General features: G+C 54.8%; 1 pseudogene; it reads left to right on the top strand.

Moving 5' to 3' along the window:
- LOC135572487 (ephrin type-A receptor 6-like) overlaps positions 1-12500 on the top strand; it is a 78031-nt pseudogene that overhangs the window by 471 nt on the left and 65060 nt on the right.

The raw sequence follows: 12500 nt of genomic DNA, 5'->3' as shown, positions 1-12500 counted from the left end.
GTTCAAGTGTCCTCCCCACAGTTCCAGCCATGACCAGGCAGCACGCTCTGTCACTGTGACAAAGGCTTCTACCGGGTGACCAGGACCCCTCCACCATGGCATGCACACGTGAGTTAATGTATTTCTCTGGCAGGGGTTGAGAGAGATGCTGGTTGAGAGAGAGACAGAGAGACAGAAAGAGATGCTGGAGTGAGAGAGCGACAGAGAGACAGAAGAGACAGAAAAGAAGAGAAGAAGAGAGACAGAGAGAAGACAGAAGAGAGACAGAGAGAGAGACAGAAGAGAGACAGAGAGAGAAGAAGAGAGATGCTGGGTGAGAGAGCGACAGAGACAGAGAGAGAGACAGAGAGACAGAGAAGAGACAGAGAGAGACGAAGAAGAGAGACAGAGAGAGAGAAGAGACAGAGAGACAGAGAGAGAGACAGAAAGTGAAGCCAAATAAATAATTGGTTTCTTTACATGGTCAGACAATGGTACACCCTATTTTTCTGCAACAATGTCATATTTTCTGTGTGTAGGTGCATCATTCACGCTTGTGTGTGTGTGTGTGTCTGTTTGTGTTGTGTGTCTGTGTGGGCAATCATCATGAGGGTAGTGATAATATCACACCTTATTCTCCTCATCATTGTTAATGTGGAAACCTGGAAGTGTGTGTGTGTGTGTGTGTGTGTGTGTGTGTGTGTGTGTGTGTGTGTGTGTGTGTGTGTGTGTGTGTTTGTTTGTTTGTCTGTGTGTGTGTTTGTTTGTGTGTGTCTGTGTGTGTGTGTGTGTGTGTAATGTCTGTTTGTGTTTGTGTGTTTGTGTGTGTGTGTGTGTGTGTGTGTGTGTGTGTGTGTGTGTGTGTGTGTGTGTGTGTGTGTGTGTGTGTGTGTGTGTGTGTGTGTGTGTGTGTCTGTGTCTGTGTGTGTGTGTGTGTGTGTGTGTGTGTGTGTGTGTGTGTGTTAGGGTGGTGATAATATCACACCTTATTCTCCCTCATCATTATTAATGACAGATAGTTTTCTGGCATCGTATCTCCAGGCTCTGTGGCTGTAGCTACTGTAGACTCTAACCCACCTTCTAGAACACAGACAGTCAGAACAGAGAAGAGGGAGGGAGGGGGGTGGAGGGGAGGAGAGAGAGGGGAGGGAGGAAGGGGAGGGAGAGGGGAGGGAGAGGGGAGGGAGAGCATCGTATCTCAGGCTCTGTGGCTGTAGCTACTGTAGACTCTAACCCACCTTCTAGAACACAGACAGTCACACCTGGCTCAGAACGGAGAAGGGAGGGAGAGGGGGAGGTGAGGGAGAGGGGAGGGAGAGGGAGGAGAGGGAGGCATCGTATCTCAGGCTCTGTGGCTGTAGCTACTGTAGACTCTAACCCACCTTCTAGAACACAGACAGTCACACCTGGCTCAGAACGGAGAAGAGAGGGAGGAGGAGGGGAGGGAGAGAGAGAGGGAGGGAGAGGGGGAGGGAGAGAAGGGGAGGGAGAAGAGAGGGGAGGAGGAGGGGAGGGAGGGAGAAAAGAGGGGAGGGGAGGAGAGGGGAGGGGAGGAGAAAGAGAGGGAGGGAGAGGGGGAGGGAGGGAGAAGAGAGGGGAGAAAGAGAGGGGAGGGAGAAAGAGAGGGGAGGGAGAGGGGGGAGGGAGGAGAGGGAGAGGGGAGGGAGAGGGGAGGAGGGGTGAGGGGAGGGAGGGAGGAGGAGGGGGAGGGAGGAGGAGGAGGGGGAGGGTGAGGGGAGAGGAGAGGGAGGAGGGAGAGGGAGGGAGAGGGGAGGTGGAGGGGGGGGAGAGGGGAGGGGAGAGGGAGAGGGAGGGAGAGGGAGGCATCGTATCTCAGGCTCTGTGGCTGTAGCTACTGTGAGCTCTAACCCACCTTCTAGAACACAGACAGTCACACCTGGCTCAGACGGAGAAGAGAGGGAGAGGGGAGGTGAGGGAGAGGGGAGGGAGAGGAGGCATCGTATCTCAGGCTCTGTGGCTGTAGCTACTGTAGACTCTAACCCACCTTCTAGAACACAGACAGTCACACCTGGCTCAGAACGGAGAAGAGAGGGAGGAGAGGGGAGGGAGGGGAGGGAGAGAGGGAGGGAGGAGGGAGGGAGGGAAGGGAGGGAGAGAGAGGGGGAGGGAGAGGAGGGAGGGAAGAGAGGGGAGGGGGAGGGAGAGGGGAGGGAGAGGGAGAGGGAGGGAGAGGGGGAGGGAGGGAGAAGAGGGGAGGGAGAGAAGGAGGGGAGGGAGAGAGGGGAGGGAGAGAGGAGGGAGGGAGGGAGGGAGAGAGGGAGGGTGAGGGGAGAGGGAGGAGAGAGGGAGGAGGGGAGAGGGAGAGGGGAGGAGGGGAGGTGAGGGGAGGGGGAGGGGAGGGAGAGGGAGGGAGAGAGAGGGAGGTGGAGGGGGGGAGAGGGGAGGCGGGAGGGAGAGGAGAGGGAGGGAGAGGGGAGGCATCGTATCTCAGGCTCTGTGGCTGTAGCTACTGTAGACTCTAACCCACCTTCTAGAACACAGACAGTCACACCTGGCTCAGAACGGAGAAAGAGAGGGAGAGTGGGGAGGAGAGGGAGAGGGGAGGGAGAGGAGGTGGAGGTGGAGGGGGTGAGGGGAGGGGAGAGTGGGGAGGGGAGAGGGGATGCGGAGGAGGGAGGGAGAGGGAGGTGGAGGGGGAGGGAGGGTGAGGGAGGGGAGGGGGAGGGAGAGGGGAGGCGGGGGAGGGAGGGGAGGGGGGAAGGAGAGGGAGGGGAGGGGAGGGAGAGGAGGAGGGGAGGAAGAGGGGAGGGAGGCGGGGGAGAGGGAGGGTGAGGGGGACTAAACATGATGACAGACTAAACATGATGACAGACTAACCAGGGAGAACACTAAACATGATGGAGGAGAACAGGGAGGCTTTAACTAAGGCAGTGGGCTCAAGGGAGGAGAACAGGGAGGCTTTAACTAAGGCAGTGGGGTCAAGGGAGGAGAACAGGGAGGCTCTAACTAAGGCAGTGGGGTCAAGGGATGAGAACAGGGAGGCTCTAACTAAGGCAGTGGGCTCAAGGGAGGAGAACAGGGAGGCTTTAACTAAGGCAGTGGGGTCAAGGGAGGAGAACAGGGAGGCTTTAACTAAGGCAGTGGGGTTAAGGACAGAGAACAGGGAGGCTTTAACTAAGGCAGTGGGATCAAGGGCAGAGAACAGGGATGCTTTAACTAAGGTAGTGGGGTCAAGGGAGGAGAACAGGGAGGCTTTAACTAAGGCAGTGGGCTCAAGGGCAGAGAACAGGGAGGCTTTAACTAAGGCAGTGGGGTCAAGGGAGGAGAACAGGGAGGCTTTAACTAAGGCAGTGGGATCAAGGGCAGAGAACAGGGAGGCTTTAACTAAGGCAGTGGGGTCAAGGACAGAGAACAGGGAGGCTTTAACTAAGGCAGTGGGGTCAAGGGAGGAGAACAGGGAGGCTTTAACTAAGGCAGTCGGCATGGGATCAAGGGAGGAGAACAGGGAGGCTTTAACTAAGGCAGTGGGGTCAAGGACAGAGAACAGGGAGGCTTTAACTAAGGCAGTGGGGTCAAGGGAGGAGAACAGGGAGGCTTTAACTAAGGCAGTCGGCATGGGATCAAGGGAGGAGAACAGGGAGGCTTTAACTAAGGCAGTGGGGTCAAGGACAGAGAACAGGGAAGCTTTAACTAAGGCAGTGGGGTCAAGGACAGAGAACAGGGAGGCTTTAACTAAGGCAGTGGGGTCAAGGACAGAGAACAGGGAGGCTTTAACTAAGGTAGTGGGCATGGGGTCAAGGACAGAGAACAGGGAGGCTTTAACTAAGGCAGTGGGGTCAAGGGAGGAGAACAGGGAGGCTTTAACTAAGGCAGTGGGGTCAAGGACAGAGAACAGGGAGGCTTTAACTAAGGTAGTGGGCATGGGGTCAACGGAGGAGAACAGGGAGGCTTTAACTAAGGTAGTGGGCATGGGGTCAAGGGAGGAGAACAGGGAGGCTTTAACTCTGGCAGTGGGGTCAAGGGAGGAGAACAGGGAGGCTTTAACTAAGGCAGTGGGCATGAGGTCAAGGGCAGAGAACAGGGAGGATTTAACTAAGGAAGTGGGCATGGGGTCAACGGAGGAGAACAGGGAGGCTTTAACTAAGGTAGTGGGCATGGGGTCAAGGGAGGAGAACAGGGAGGCTTTAACTATGGCAGTGGGGTCAAGGACAGAGAACAGGGAGGCTTTAACTAAGGCAGTGGGATCAAGGGCAGAGAACAGGGAGGCTTTAACTAAGGCAGTGGGCATGGGGTCAAGGACAGAGAACAGGGAGGCTTTAACTAAGGCAGTGGGGTCAAGGGAGGAGAACAGGGAGGCTTTAACTAAGGCAGTGGGGTCAAGGGAGGAGAACAGGGAGGCTTTAACTAAGGCAGTGGGGTCAAGGACAGAGAACAGGGAGGCTTTAACTAAGGCAGTGGGCATGGGGTCAAGGACAGAGAACAGGGAGGCTTTAACTAAGGCAGTGGGGTCAAGGGAGGAGAACAGGGAGGCTTTAACTAAGGCAGTGGGGTCAAGGGCAGAGAACAGGGAGGCTTTAACTAAGGCAGTGGGGTCAAGGGCAGAGTACAGGGAGGCTTTAGCTAAGGCAGTGGGCATGGGGTCAAGGACAGAGAACAGGGAGGCTTTAACTAAGGTAGTGGGCATGGGGTCAAGGACAGAGAACAGGGAGGCTTTAACTAAGGCAGTGGGGTCAATGGAGGAGAACAGGGAGGCTTTAACTAAGGCAGTGGGGTCAAGGACAGAGAACAGGGAGGCTTTAACTAAGGCAGTGGGGTCAAGGGAGGAGAACAGGGAGGCTTTAACTAAGGCAGTGGGATCAAGGGCAGAGAACAGGGGGGCTTTAACTAAGGCAGTGGGCATGGGGTCAAGGACAGAGAACAGGGAGGCTTTAACTAAGGCAGTGGGGTCAAGGGAGGAGAACAGGGAGGCTTTAACTAAGGCAGTGGGCATGGGGTCAAGGACAGAGAACAGGGAGGCTTTAACTAAGGTAGTGGGCATGGGGTCAAGGACAGAGAACAGGGAGGCTTTAACTAAGGCAGTGGGGTCAAGGGAGGAGAACAGGGAGGCTTTAACTAAGGCAGTGGGCATGGGATCAAGGGAGGAGAACAGGGAGGCTTTAACTAAGGCAGTGGGGTCAAGGACAGAGACCAGGGAGGCTTTAACTAAGGCAGTGGGCTCAAGGGCAGAGTACAGGGAGGCTTTAGTTAAGGCAGTGGGCATGGGGTCAAGGACAGAGAACAGGGAGGCTTTAACTAAGGCAGTGGGGTCAAGGGAGGAGAACAGGGAGGCTTTAACTAAGGCAGTGGGCATGGGGTCAAGGGAGGAGAACAGGGAGGCTTTAACTAAGGCAGTGGGCATGGGATCAAGGGAGGAGAACAGGGAGGCTTTAACTAAGGCAGTGGGGTCAAGGACAGAGAACAGGGAGGCTTTAACTAAGGCAGTGGGGTCAAGGGAGGAGAACAGGGAGGCTTTAACTAAGGCAGTGGGCATGGGGTCAAGGACAGAGAACAGGAGGCTTTAACTAAGGCAGTGGGGTCAAGGGAGGAGAACAGGGAGGCTTTAACTAAGGCAGTGGGGTCAAGGGCAGAGAACAGGAGGCTTTAACAGTGGGGTCAAGGGCAGAGAACAGGAGGCTTTAACTAAGGCAGTGGGGTCAAGGGCAGAGAACAGGGAGACTTTAACTAAGGCAGTGGGGTCAAGGGCAGAGAACAGGGAGGCTTTAACTAAGGCAGTGGGGTCAAGGGCAGAGAACAGGGAGGCTTTAACTAAGGCAGTGGGGTCAAGGACAGAGAACAGGGAGGCTTTAACTAAGGCAGTGGGCTCAAGGGCAGAGTACAGGGAGGCTTTAGCTAAGGCAGTGGGGTCAAGGACAGAGAACAGGGAGGCTTTAACTAAGGCAGTGGGCTCAAGGGCAGAGTACAGGGAGGCTTTAGCTAAGGCAGTGGGCATGGGGTCAAGGACAGAGAACAGGGAGGCGGCTTTAACTAAGGTAGTGGGCATGGGGTCAAGGACAGAGAACAGGGAGGCTTTAACTAAGGCAGTGGGGTCAAGGGAGGAGAACAGGGAGGCTTTAACTAAGGCAGTGGGGTCAAGGACAGAGAACAGGGAGGCTTTAACTAAGGTAGTGGGGTCAAGGGCAGAGAACAGGGAGGCTTTAACTAAGGTAGTGGGCATGGGGTCAAGGACAGAGAACAGGGAGGCTTTAACTAAGGTAGTGGTAATGGGATCAAGGACAGAGAACAGGGAGGCTTTAACTAAGGCAGTGGGCATGGGATCAAGGACAGAGAACAGGGAGGCTTTAACTAAGGCAGTGGGGTCAAGGGCAGAGAACAGGGAGGCTTTAACTAAGGCAGTGGGATCAAGGGAGATGAACAGGGAGGCTTTAACTAAGGCAGTGGGGTCAAGGGAGGAGAACAGGGAGGCTTTAACTAAGGCAGTGGGCATGGGGTCAAGGGAGGAGAACAGGGAGGCTTTAACTAAGGCAGTGGGCATGGGGTCAAGGGAGGAGAACAGGGAGGCTTTAACTAAGGCAGTGGGCATGGGGTCAAGGGAGGAGAACAGGAGGCTTTAACTAAGGCAGTGGGCATGGGATCAAGGGAGGAGAACAGGAGGCTTTAACTAAGGCAGTGGGGTCAAGGGAGGAGAACAGGAGGCTTTAACTAAGGCAGTGGGCTCAAGGGAGGAGAACAGGGAGGCTTTAACTAAGGCAGTGGGGTCAGGACAGAGAACAGGAGGCTTTAACTAAGGCAGTGGGATCAAGGACAGAGAACAGGAGGCTTTAACTAAGGCAGTGGGGTCAAGGGAGGAGAGCAGGGAGGCTTTAACTATGACAGTGGGGTCAGGGCAGAGAACAGGGGAGGCTTTAACTAAGGCAGTGGGATCAAGGACAGAGAACAGGGAGGCTTTAACTAAGGCAGTGGGATCAAGGGAGGAGGACAGGAGGCTCTAACTAAGGCAGTGGGGTCAGGACAGAGAACAGGGAGGCTTTAACTAAGGCAGTGGGCTCAAGGGAGGAGAACAGGGAGGCTTTAACTAAGGCAGTGGGCTCAAGGGAAGAGAACAGGGAGGCTTTAACTAAGGCAGTGGGGTCAAGGACAGAGAACAGGGAGGCTTTAACTAAGGCAGTGGGCATGGGGTCAAGGGAGGAGAACAGGGAGGCTTTAACTAAGGCAGTGGGGTCAAGGGAGGAGAACAGGAGGCTTTAACTAAGGCAGTGGGCATGGGGTCAAGGGAGGAGAACAGGAGGCTTTAACTAAGGCAGTGGGCATGGGGTCAAGGGCAGAGAACAGGGAGGCTTTAATTAACTAAGGCAGTGGGGTCAAGGGAGGAGAACAGGGAGGCTTTAACTAAGGCAGTGGGGTCAAGGGCAGAGAACAGGGAGGCTTTAACTAAGGCAGTGGGCTCAAGGGAGGAGAACAGGGAGGCTTTAACTAAGGCAGTGGGGTCAAGGGCAGAGGACAGGGAGGCTTTAACTAAGGCAGTGGGGTCAAGGACAGAGAACAGGGAGGCTTTAACTAAGGCAGTGGGCATGGGGTCAAGGGAGGAGAACAGGGAGGCTTTAACTAAGGCAGTGGGGTCAAGGGAGGAGGACAGAGAGGCTCTAACTAAGGCAGTGAGCATTGGGTCAAGGGAGGAGAACAGGGAGGCTTTAACTAAGGCAGTGGGCATGGGGTCAAGGGCAGAGAACAGGGAGGCTTTAACTAAGGCAGTGGGGTCAAGGGAGGAGAACAGGGAGGCTTTAACTAAGGCAGTGGGGTCAAGGACAGAGAACAGGGAGGCTTTAACTAAGGCAGTGGGGTCAAGGGAGGAGAACAGGGAGGCTTTAACTAAGGCAGTGGGGTCAAGGGAGGAGAACAGGGAGGCTTTAACTAAGGCAGTGGGGTCAATGGAGGAGAACAGGGAGGCTTTAACTAAGGCAGTGGGGTCAAGGGAGGAGAACAGGGAGGCTTTAACTAAGGCAGTGGGATCAAGGGCAGAGAACAGGGAGGCTTTAACTAAGGCAGTGGGGTCAAGGGAGGAGAACAGGGAGGCTTTAACTAAGGCAGTGGGGTCAATGGAGAGAACAGGAGGCTTTAACTAAGGCAGTGGGGTCAAGGGAGGAGAACAGGGAGGCTTTAACTAAGGCAGTGGGGTCAAGGGAGGAGAACAGGAGGCTTTAACTAAGGCAGTGGGATCAAGGAGGAGAACAGGGAGGCTTTAACTAAGGCAGTGGGGTCAAGGGAGGAGAACAGGGAGGCTTTAACTAAGGCAGTGGGGTCAAGGGAGGAGAACAGGGAGGCTTTAACTAAGGCAGTGGGATCAAGGGAGGAGAACAGGGAGGCTTTAACTAAGGCAGTGGGGTCAAGGGAGGAGAACAGGGAGGCTTTAACTAAGGCAGTGGGGTCAAGGGCAGAGAACAGGGAGGCTTTAACTAAGGCAGTGGGATCAAGGGCAGAGAACAGGGAGGCTTTAACTAAGGCAGTGGGGTCAAGGGAGGAGAGCAGGGAGGCTTTAACTAAGGCAGTGGGCATGGGGTCAAGGGAGGAGAACAGGGAGGCTTTAACTAAGGCAGTGGGATCAAGGGCAGAGAACAGGGAGGCTTTAACTAAGGCAGTGGGCATGGGGTCAAGGGAGGAGAACAGGGAGGCTTTAACTAAGGCAGTGGGGTCAAGGACAGAGAACAGGGAGGCTTTAACTAAGGCAGTGGGGTCAGGACAGAGAACAGGGAGGCTTTAACTAAGGTGGGGGGTCAAGGGCAGAGAACAGGGAGGCTTTAACTAAGGTAGTGGGCATGGGGTCAAGGACAGAGAACAGGGAGGCTTTAACTAAGGTAGTGGTAATGGGATCAAGGACAGAGAACAAGGAGGCTTTAACTAAGGCAGTGGGCATGGGATCAAGGACAGAGAACAGGGAGGCTTTAACTAAGGCAGTGGGGTCAAGGGCAGAGAACAGGGAGGCTTTAACTAAGGCAGTGGGATCAAGGGAGGAGAACAGGGAGGCTTTAACTAAGGCAGTGGGGTCAAGGGAGGAGAACAGGGAGGCTTTAACTAAGGCAGTGGGCATGGGGTCAAGGGAGGAGAACAGGGAGGCTTTAACTAAGGCAGTGGGCATGGGGTCAAGGGAGGAGAACAGGGAGGCTTTAACTAAGGCAGTGGGCATGGGGTCAAGGAGAACAGGAGGCTTTAACTAAGGCAGTGGGCATGGGATCAAGGGAGGAGAACAGGGAGGCTTTAACTAAGGCAGTGGGGTCAAGGGAGGAGAACAGGGAGGCTTTAACTAAGGCAGTGGGCTCAAGGGAGGAGAACAGGGAGGCTTTAACTAAGGCAGTGGGGTCAAGGACAGAGAACAGGGAGGCTTTAACTAAGGCAGTGGGCTCAAGGACAGAGAACAGGGAGGCTTTAACTAAGGCAGTGGGGTCAAGGGAGGAGAGCAGGGATGCTTTAACTATGACAGTGGGGTCAAGGGCAGAGAACAGGAGGCTTTAACTAAGGCAGTGGGATCAAGGACAGAGAACAGGGAGGCTTTAACTAAGGCAGTGGGATCAAGGGAGGAGGACAGGGAGGCTCTAACTAAGGCAGTGGGGTCAAGGACAGAGAACAGGGAGGCTTTAACTAAGGCAGTGGGCTCAAGGGAGGAGATCAGGGAGGCTTTAACTAAGGCAGTGGGCTCAAGGGAAGAGAACAGGGAGGCTTTAACTAAGGCAGTGGGGTCAAGGACAGAGAACAGGGAGGCTTTAACTAAGGCAGTGGGCATGGGGTCAAGGGAGGAGAACAGGGAGGCTTTAACTAAGGCAGTGGGGTCAAGGGAGGAGAACAGGGAGGCTTTAACTAAGGCAGTGGGCATGGGGTCAAGGGAGGAGAACAGGGAGGCTTTAACTAAGGCAGTGGGCATGGGGTCAAGGGCAGAGAACAGGGAGGCTTTAATTAACTAAGGCAGTGGGGTCAAGGGAGGAGAACAGGGAGGCTTTAACTAAGGCAGTGGGGTCAAGGGCAGAGAACAGGGAGGCTTTAACTAAGGCAGTGGGCTCAAGGGAGGAGAACAGGGAGGCTTTAACTAAGGCAGTGGGGTCAAGGGCAGAGGACAGGGAGGCTTTAACTAAGGCAGTGGGGTCAAGGACAGAGAACAGGAGGCTTTAACTAAGGCAGTGGGCATGGGGTCAAGGGAGGAGAACAGGGAGGCTTTAACTAAGGCAGTGGGGTCAAGGGAGGAGGACAGAGAGGCTCTAACTAAGGCAGTGGGCATTGGGTCAAGGGAGGAGAACAGGGAGGCTTTAACTAAGGCAGTGGGCATGGGGTCAAGGGCAGAGAACAGGGAGGCTTTAACTAAGGCAGTGGGGTCAAGGGAGGAGAACAGGGAGGCTTTAACTAAGGCAGTGGGCTCAAGGGAGGAGAACAGGGAGGCTTTAACTAAGGCAGTGGGGTCAAGGGCAGAGGACAGGGAGGCTTTAACTAAGGCAGTGGGGTCAAGGACAGAGAACAGGGAGGCTTTAACTAAGGCAGTGGGCATGGGGTCAAGGGCAGAGAACAGGGAGGCTCTAACTAAGGCAGTGGGGTCAAGGACAGAGAACAGGGAGGCTTTAACTAAGGCAGTGGGCTCAAGGGAGGAGATCAGGGAGGCTTTAACTAAGGCAGTGGGCTCAAGGGAAGAGAACAGGGAGGCTTTAACTAAGGCAGTGGGGTCAAGGACAGAGAACAGGGAGGCTTTAACTAAGGCAGTGGGCATGGGGTCAAGGGAGGAGAACAGGGAGGCTTTAACTAAGGCAGTGGGGTCAAGGGAGGAGAACAGGGAGGCTTTAACTAAGGCAGTGGGCATGGGGTCAAGGGAGGAGAACAGGGAGGCTTTAACTAAGGCAGTGGGCATGGGGTCAAGGGCAGAGAACAGGGAGGCTTTAATTAACTAAGGCAGTGGGGTCAAGGGAGGAGAACAGGGAGGCTTTAACTAAGGCAGTGGGGTCAAGGGCAGAGAACAGGGAGGCTTTAACTAAGGCAGTGGGCTCAAGGGAGGAGAACAGGGAGGCTTTAACTAAGGCAGTGGGGTCAAGGGCAGAGGACAGGGAGGCTTTAACTAAGGCAGTGGGGTCAAGGACAGAGAACAGGGAGGCTTTAACTAAGGCAGTGGGCATGGGGTCAAGGGAGGAGAACAGGGAGGCTTTAACTAAGGCAGTGGGGTCAAGGGAGGAGGACAGAGAGGCTCTAACTAAGGCAGTGGGCATTGGGTCAAGGGAGGAGAACAGGGAGGCTTTAACTAAGGCAGTGGGCATGGGGTCAAGGGCAGAGAACAGGGAGGCTTTAACTAAGGCAGTGGGGTCAAGGGAGGAGAACAGGGAGGCTTTAACTAAGGCAGTGGGCTCAAGGGAGGAGAACAGGGAGGCTTTAACTAAGGCAGTGGGGTCAAGGGCAGAGGACAGGGAGGCTTTAACTAAGGCAGTGGGGTCAAGGACAGAGAACAGGGAGGCTTTAACTAAGGCAGTGGGCATGGGGTCAAGGGCAGAGAACAGGGAGGCTCTAACTAAGGCAGTGGGATCAAGGACAGAGAACAGGGAGGCTTTAACTAAGGCAGTGGGCTCAAGGGAGGAGAACAGGGAGGCTTTAACTAAGGCAGTGGGGTCAAGGACAGAGAACAGGGAGGCTTTAACTAAGGCAGTGGGGTCAAGGACAGAGAACAGGGAGGCTTTAACTAAGGCAGTGGGATCAAGGACAGAGAACAGGGAGGCTTTAGCTAAGGCAGTGGGCAGTGGGATCAAGGACAGAGAACAGGGAGGCTTTAGCTAAGGCAGTGGGATCAAGGACAGAGAACAGGGAGGCTTTAGCTAAGGCAGTGAGATCAAGGACAGAGAACAGGGAGGCTTTAACTAAGGCAGTGGGATCAAGGACAGAGAACAGGGAGGCTTTAGCTAAGGCAGTGGGCAGTGGGATCAAGGACAGAGAACAGGGAGGCTTTAGCTAAGGCAGTGGGATCAAGGACAGAGAACAGGGAGGCTTTAGCTAAGGCAGTGAGATCAAGGACAGAGAACAGGGAGGCTTTAACTAAGGCAGTGAAGGGAGCACATTGTGGTTTGGGATTTAGAAAAGACTTCAGTGATGATGGTCTCTCCCTCCCTTCCTCCTTCCTCCCTCCCTCCCCTCCTCTCTCTCTCTCCAGGCGCTCCATCGGCCCCCAGGAACCTGATCTCTCTCATTAACGAGACGGCTCTGTTCCTCACCTGGTCTCCGCCTAGCGACAGCGGTGGCAGGAAGGACCTGACTTATAACGTCATGTGCCAGCGCTGTGGCAGTGGCGCCTCCGGTGGCGAGGAGGACTGTGAGCCGTGTGAGACCGACCTGCGCTTCGTACCACGCCTCCTGGGCCTCACCGGGAACTCTGTGGCTATTCTGGACTTTGCCACACACGCCAACTACACCTTCCACGTAGAGACGGTCAATGGAGTGTCTGGACTGGGAGGAAACACCAGACCCCTGGCAAACATCACTGTTACTACTGACCAGACTGGTGAGTACTGACCAGACCCCTGGTTAACATCTCTGTTACTACTGACCAGACC

This window comes from Oncorhynchus nerka, linkage group LG2, assembly GCF_034236695.1.
Source record: "Oncorhynchus nerka isolate Pitt River linkage group LG2, Oner_Uvic_2.0, whole genome shotgun sequence".
Classification (NCBI taxonomy): Eukaryota; Metazoa; Chordata; class Actinopteri; order Salmoniformes; family Salmonidae; genus Oncorhynchus; species Oncorhynchus nerka.
The sequence above is the reverse complement of the archived record's forward strand: the minus strand, read 5'-3'. Positions and strand labels throughout refer to the sequence as shown.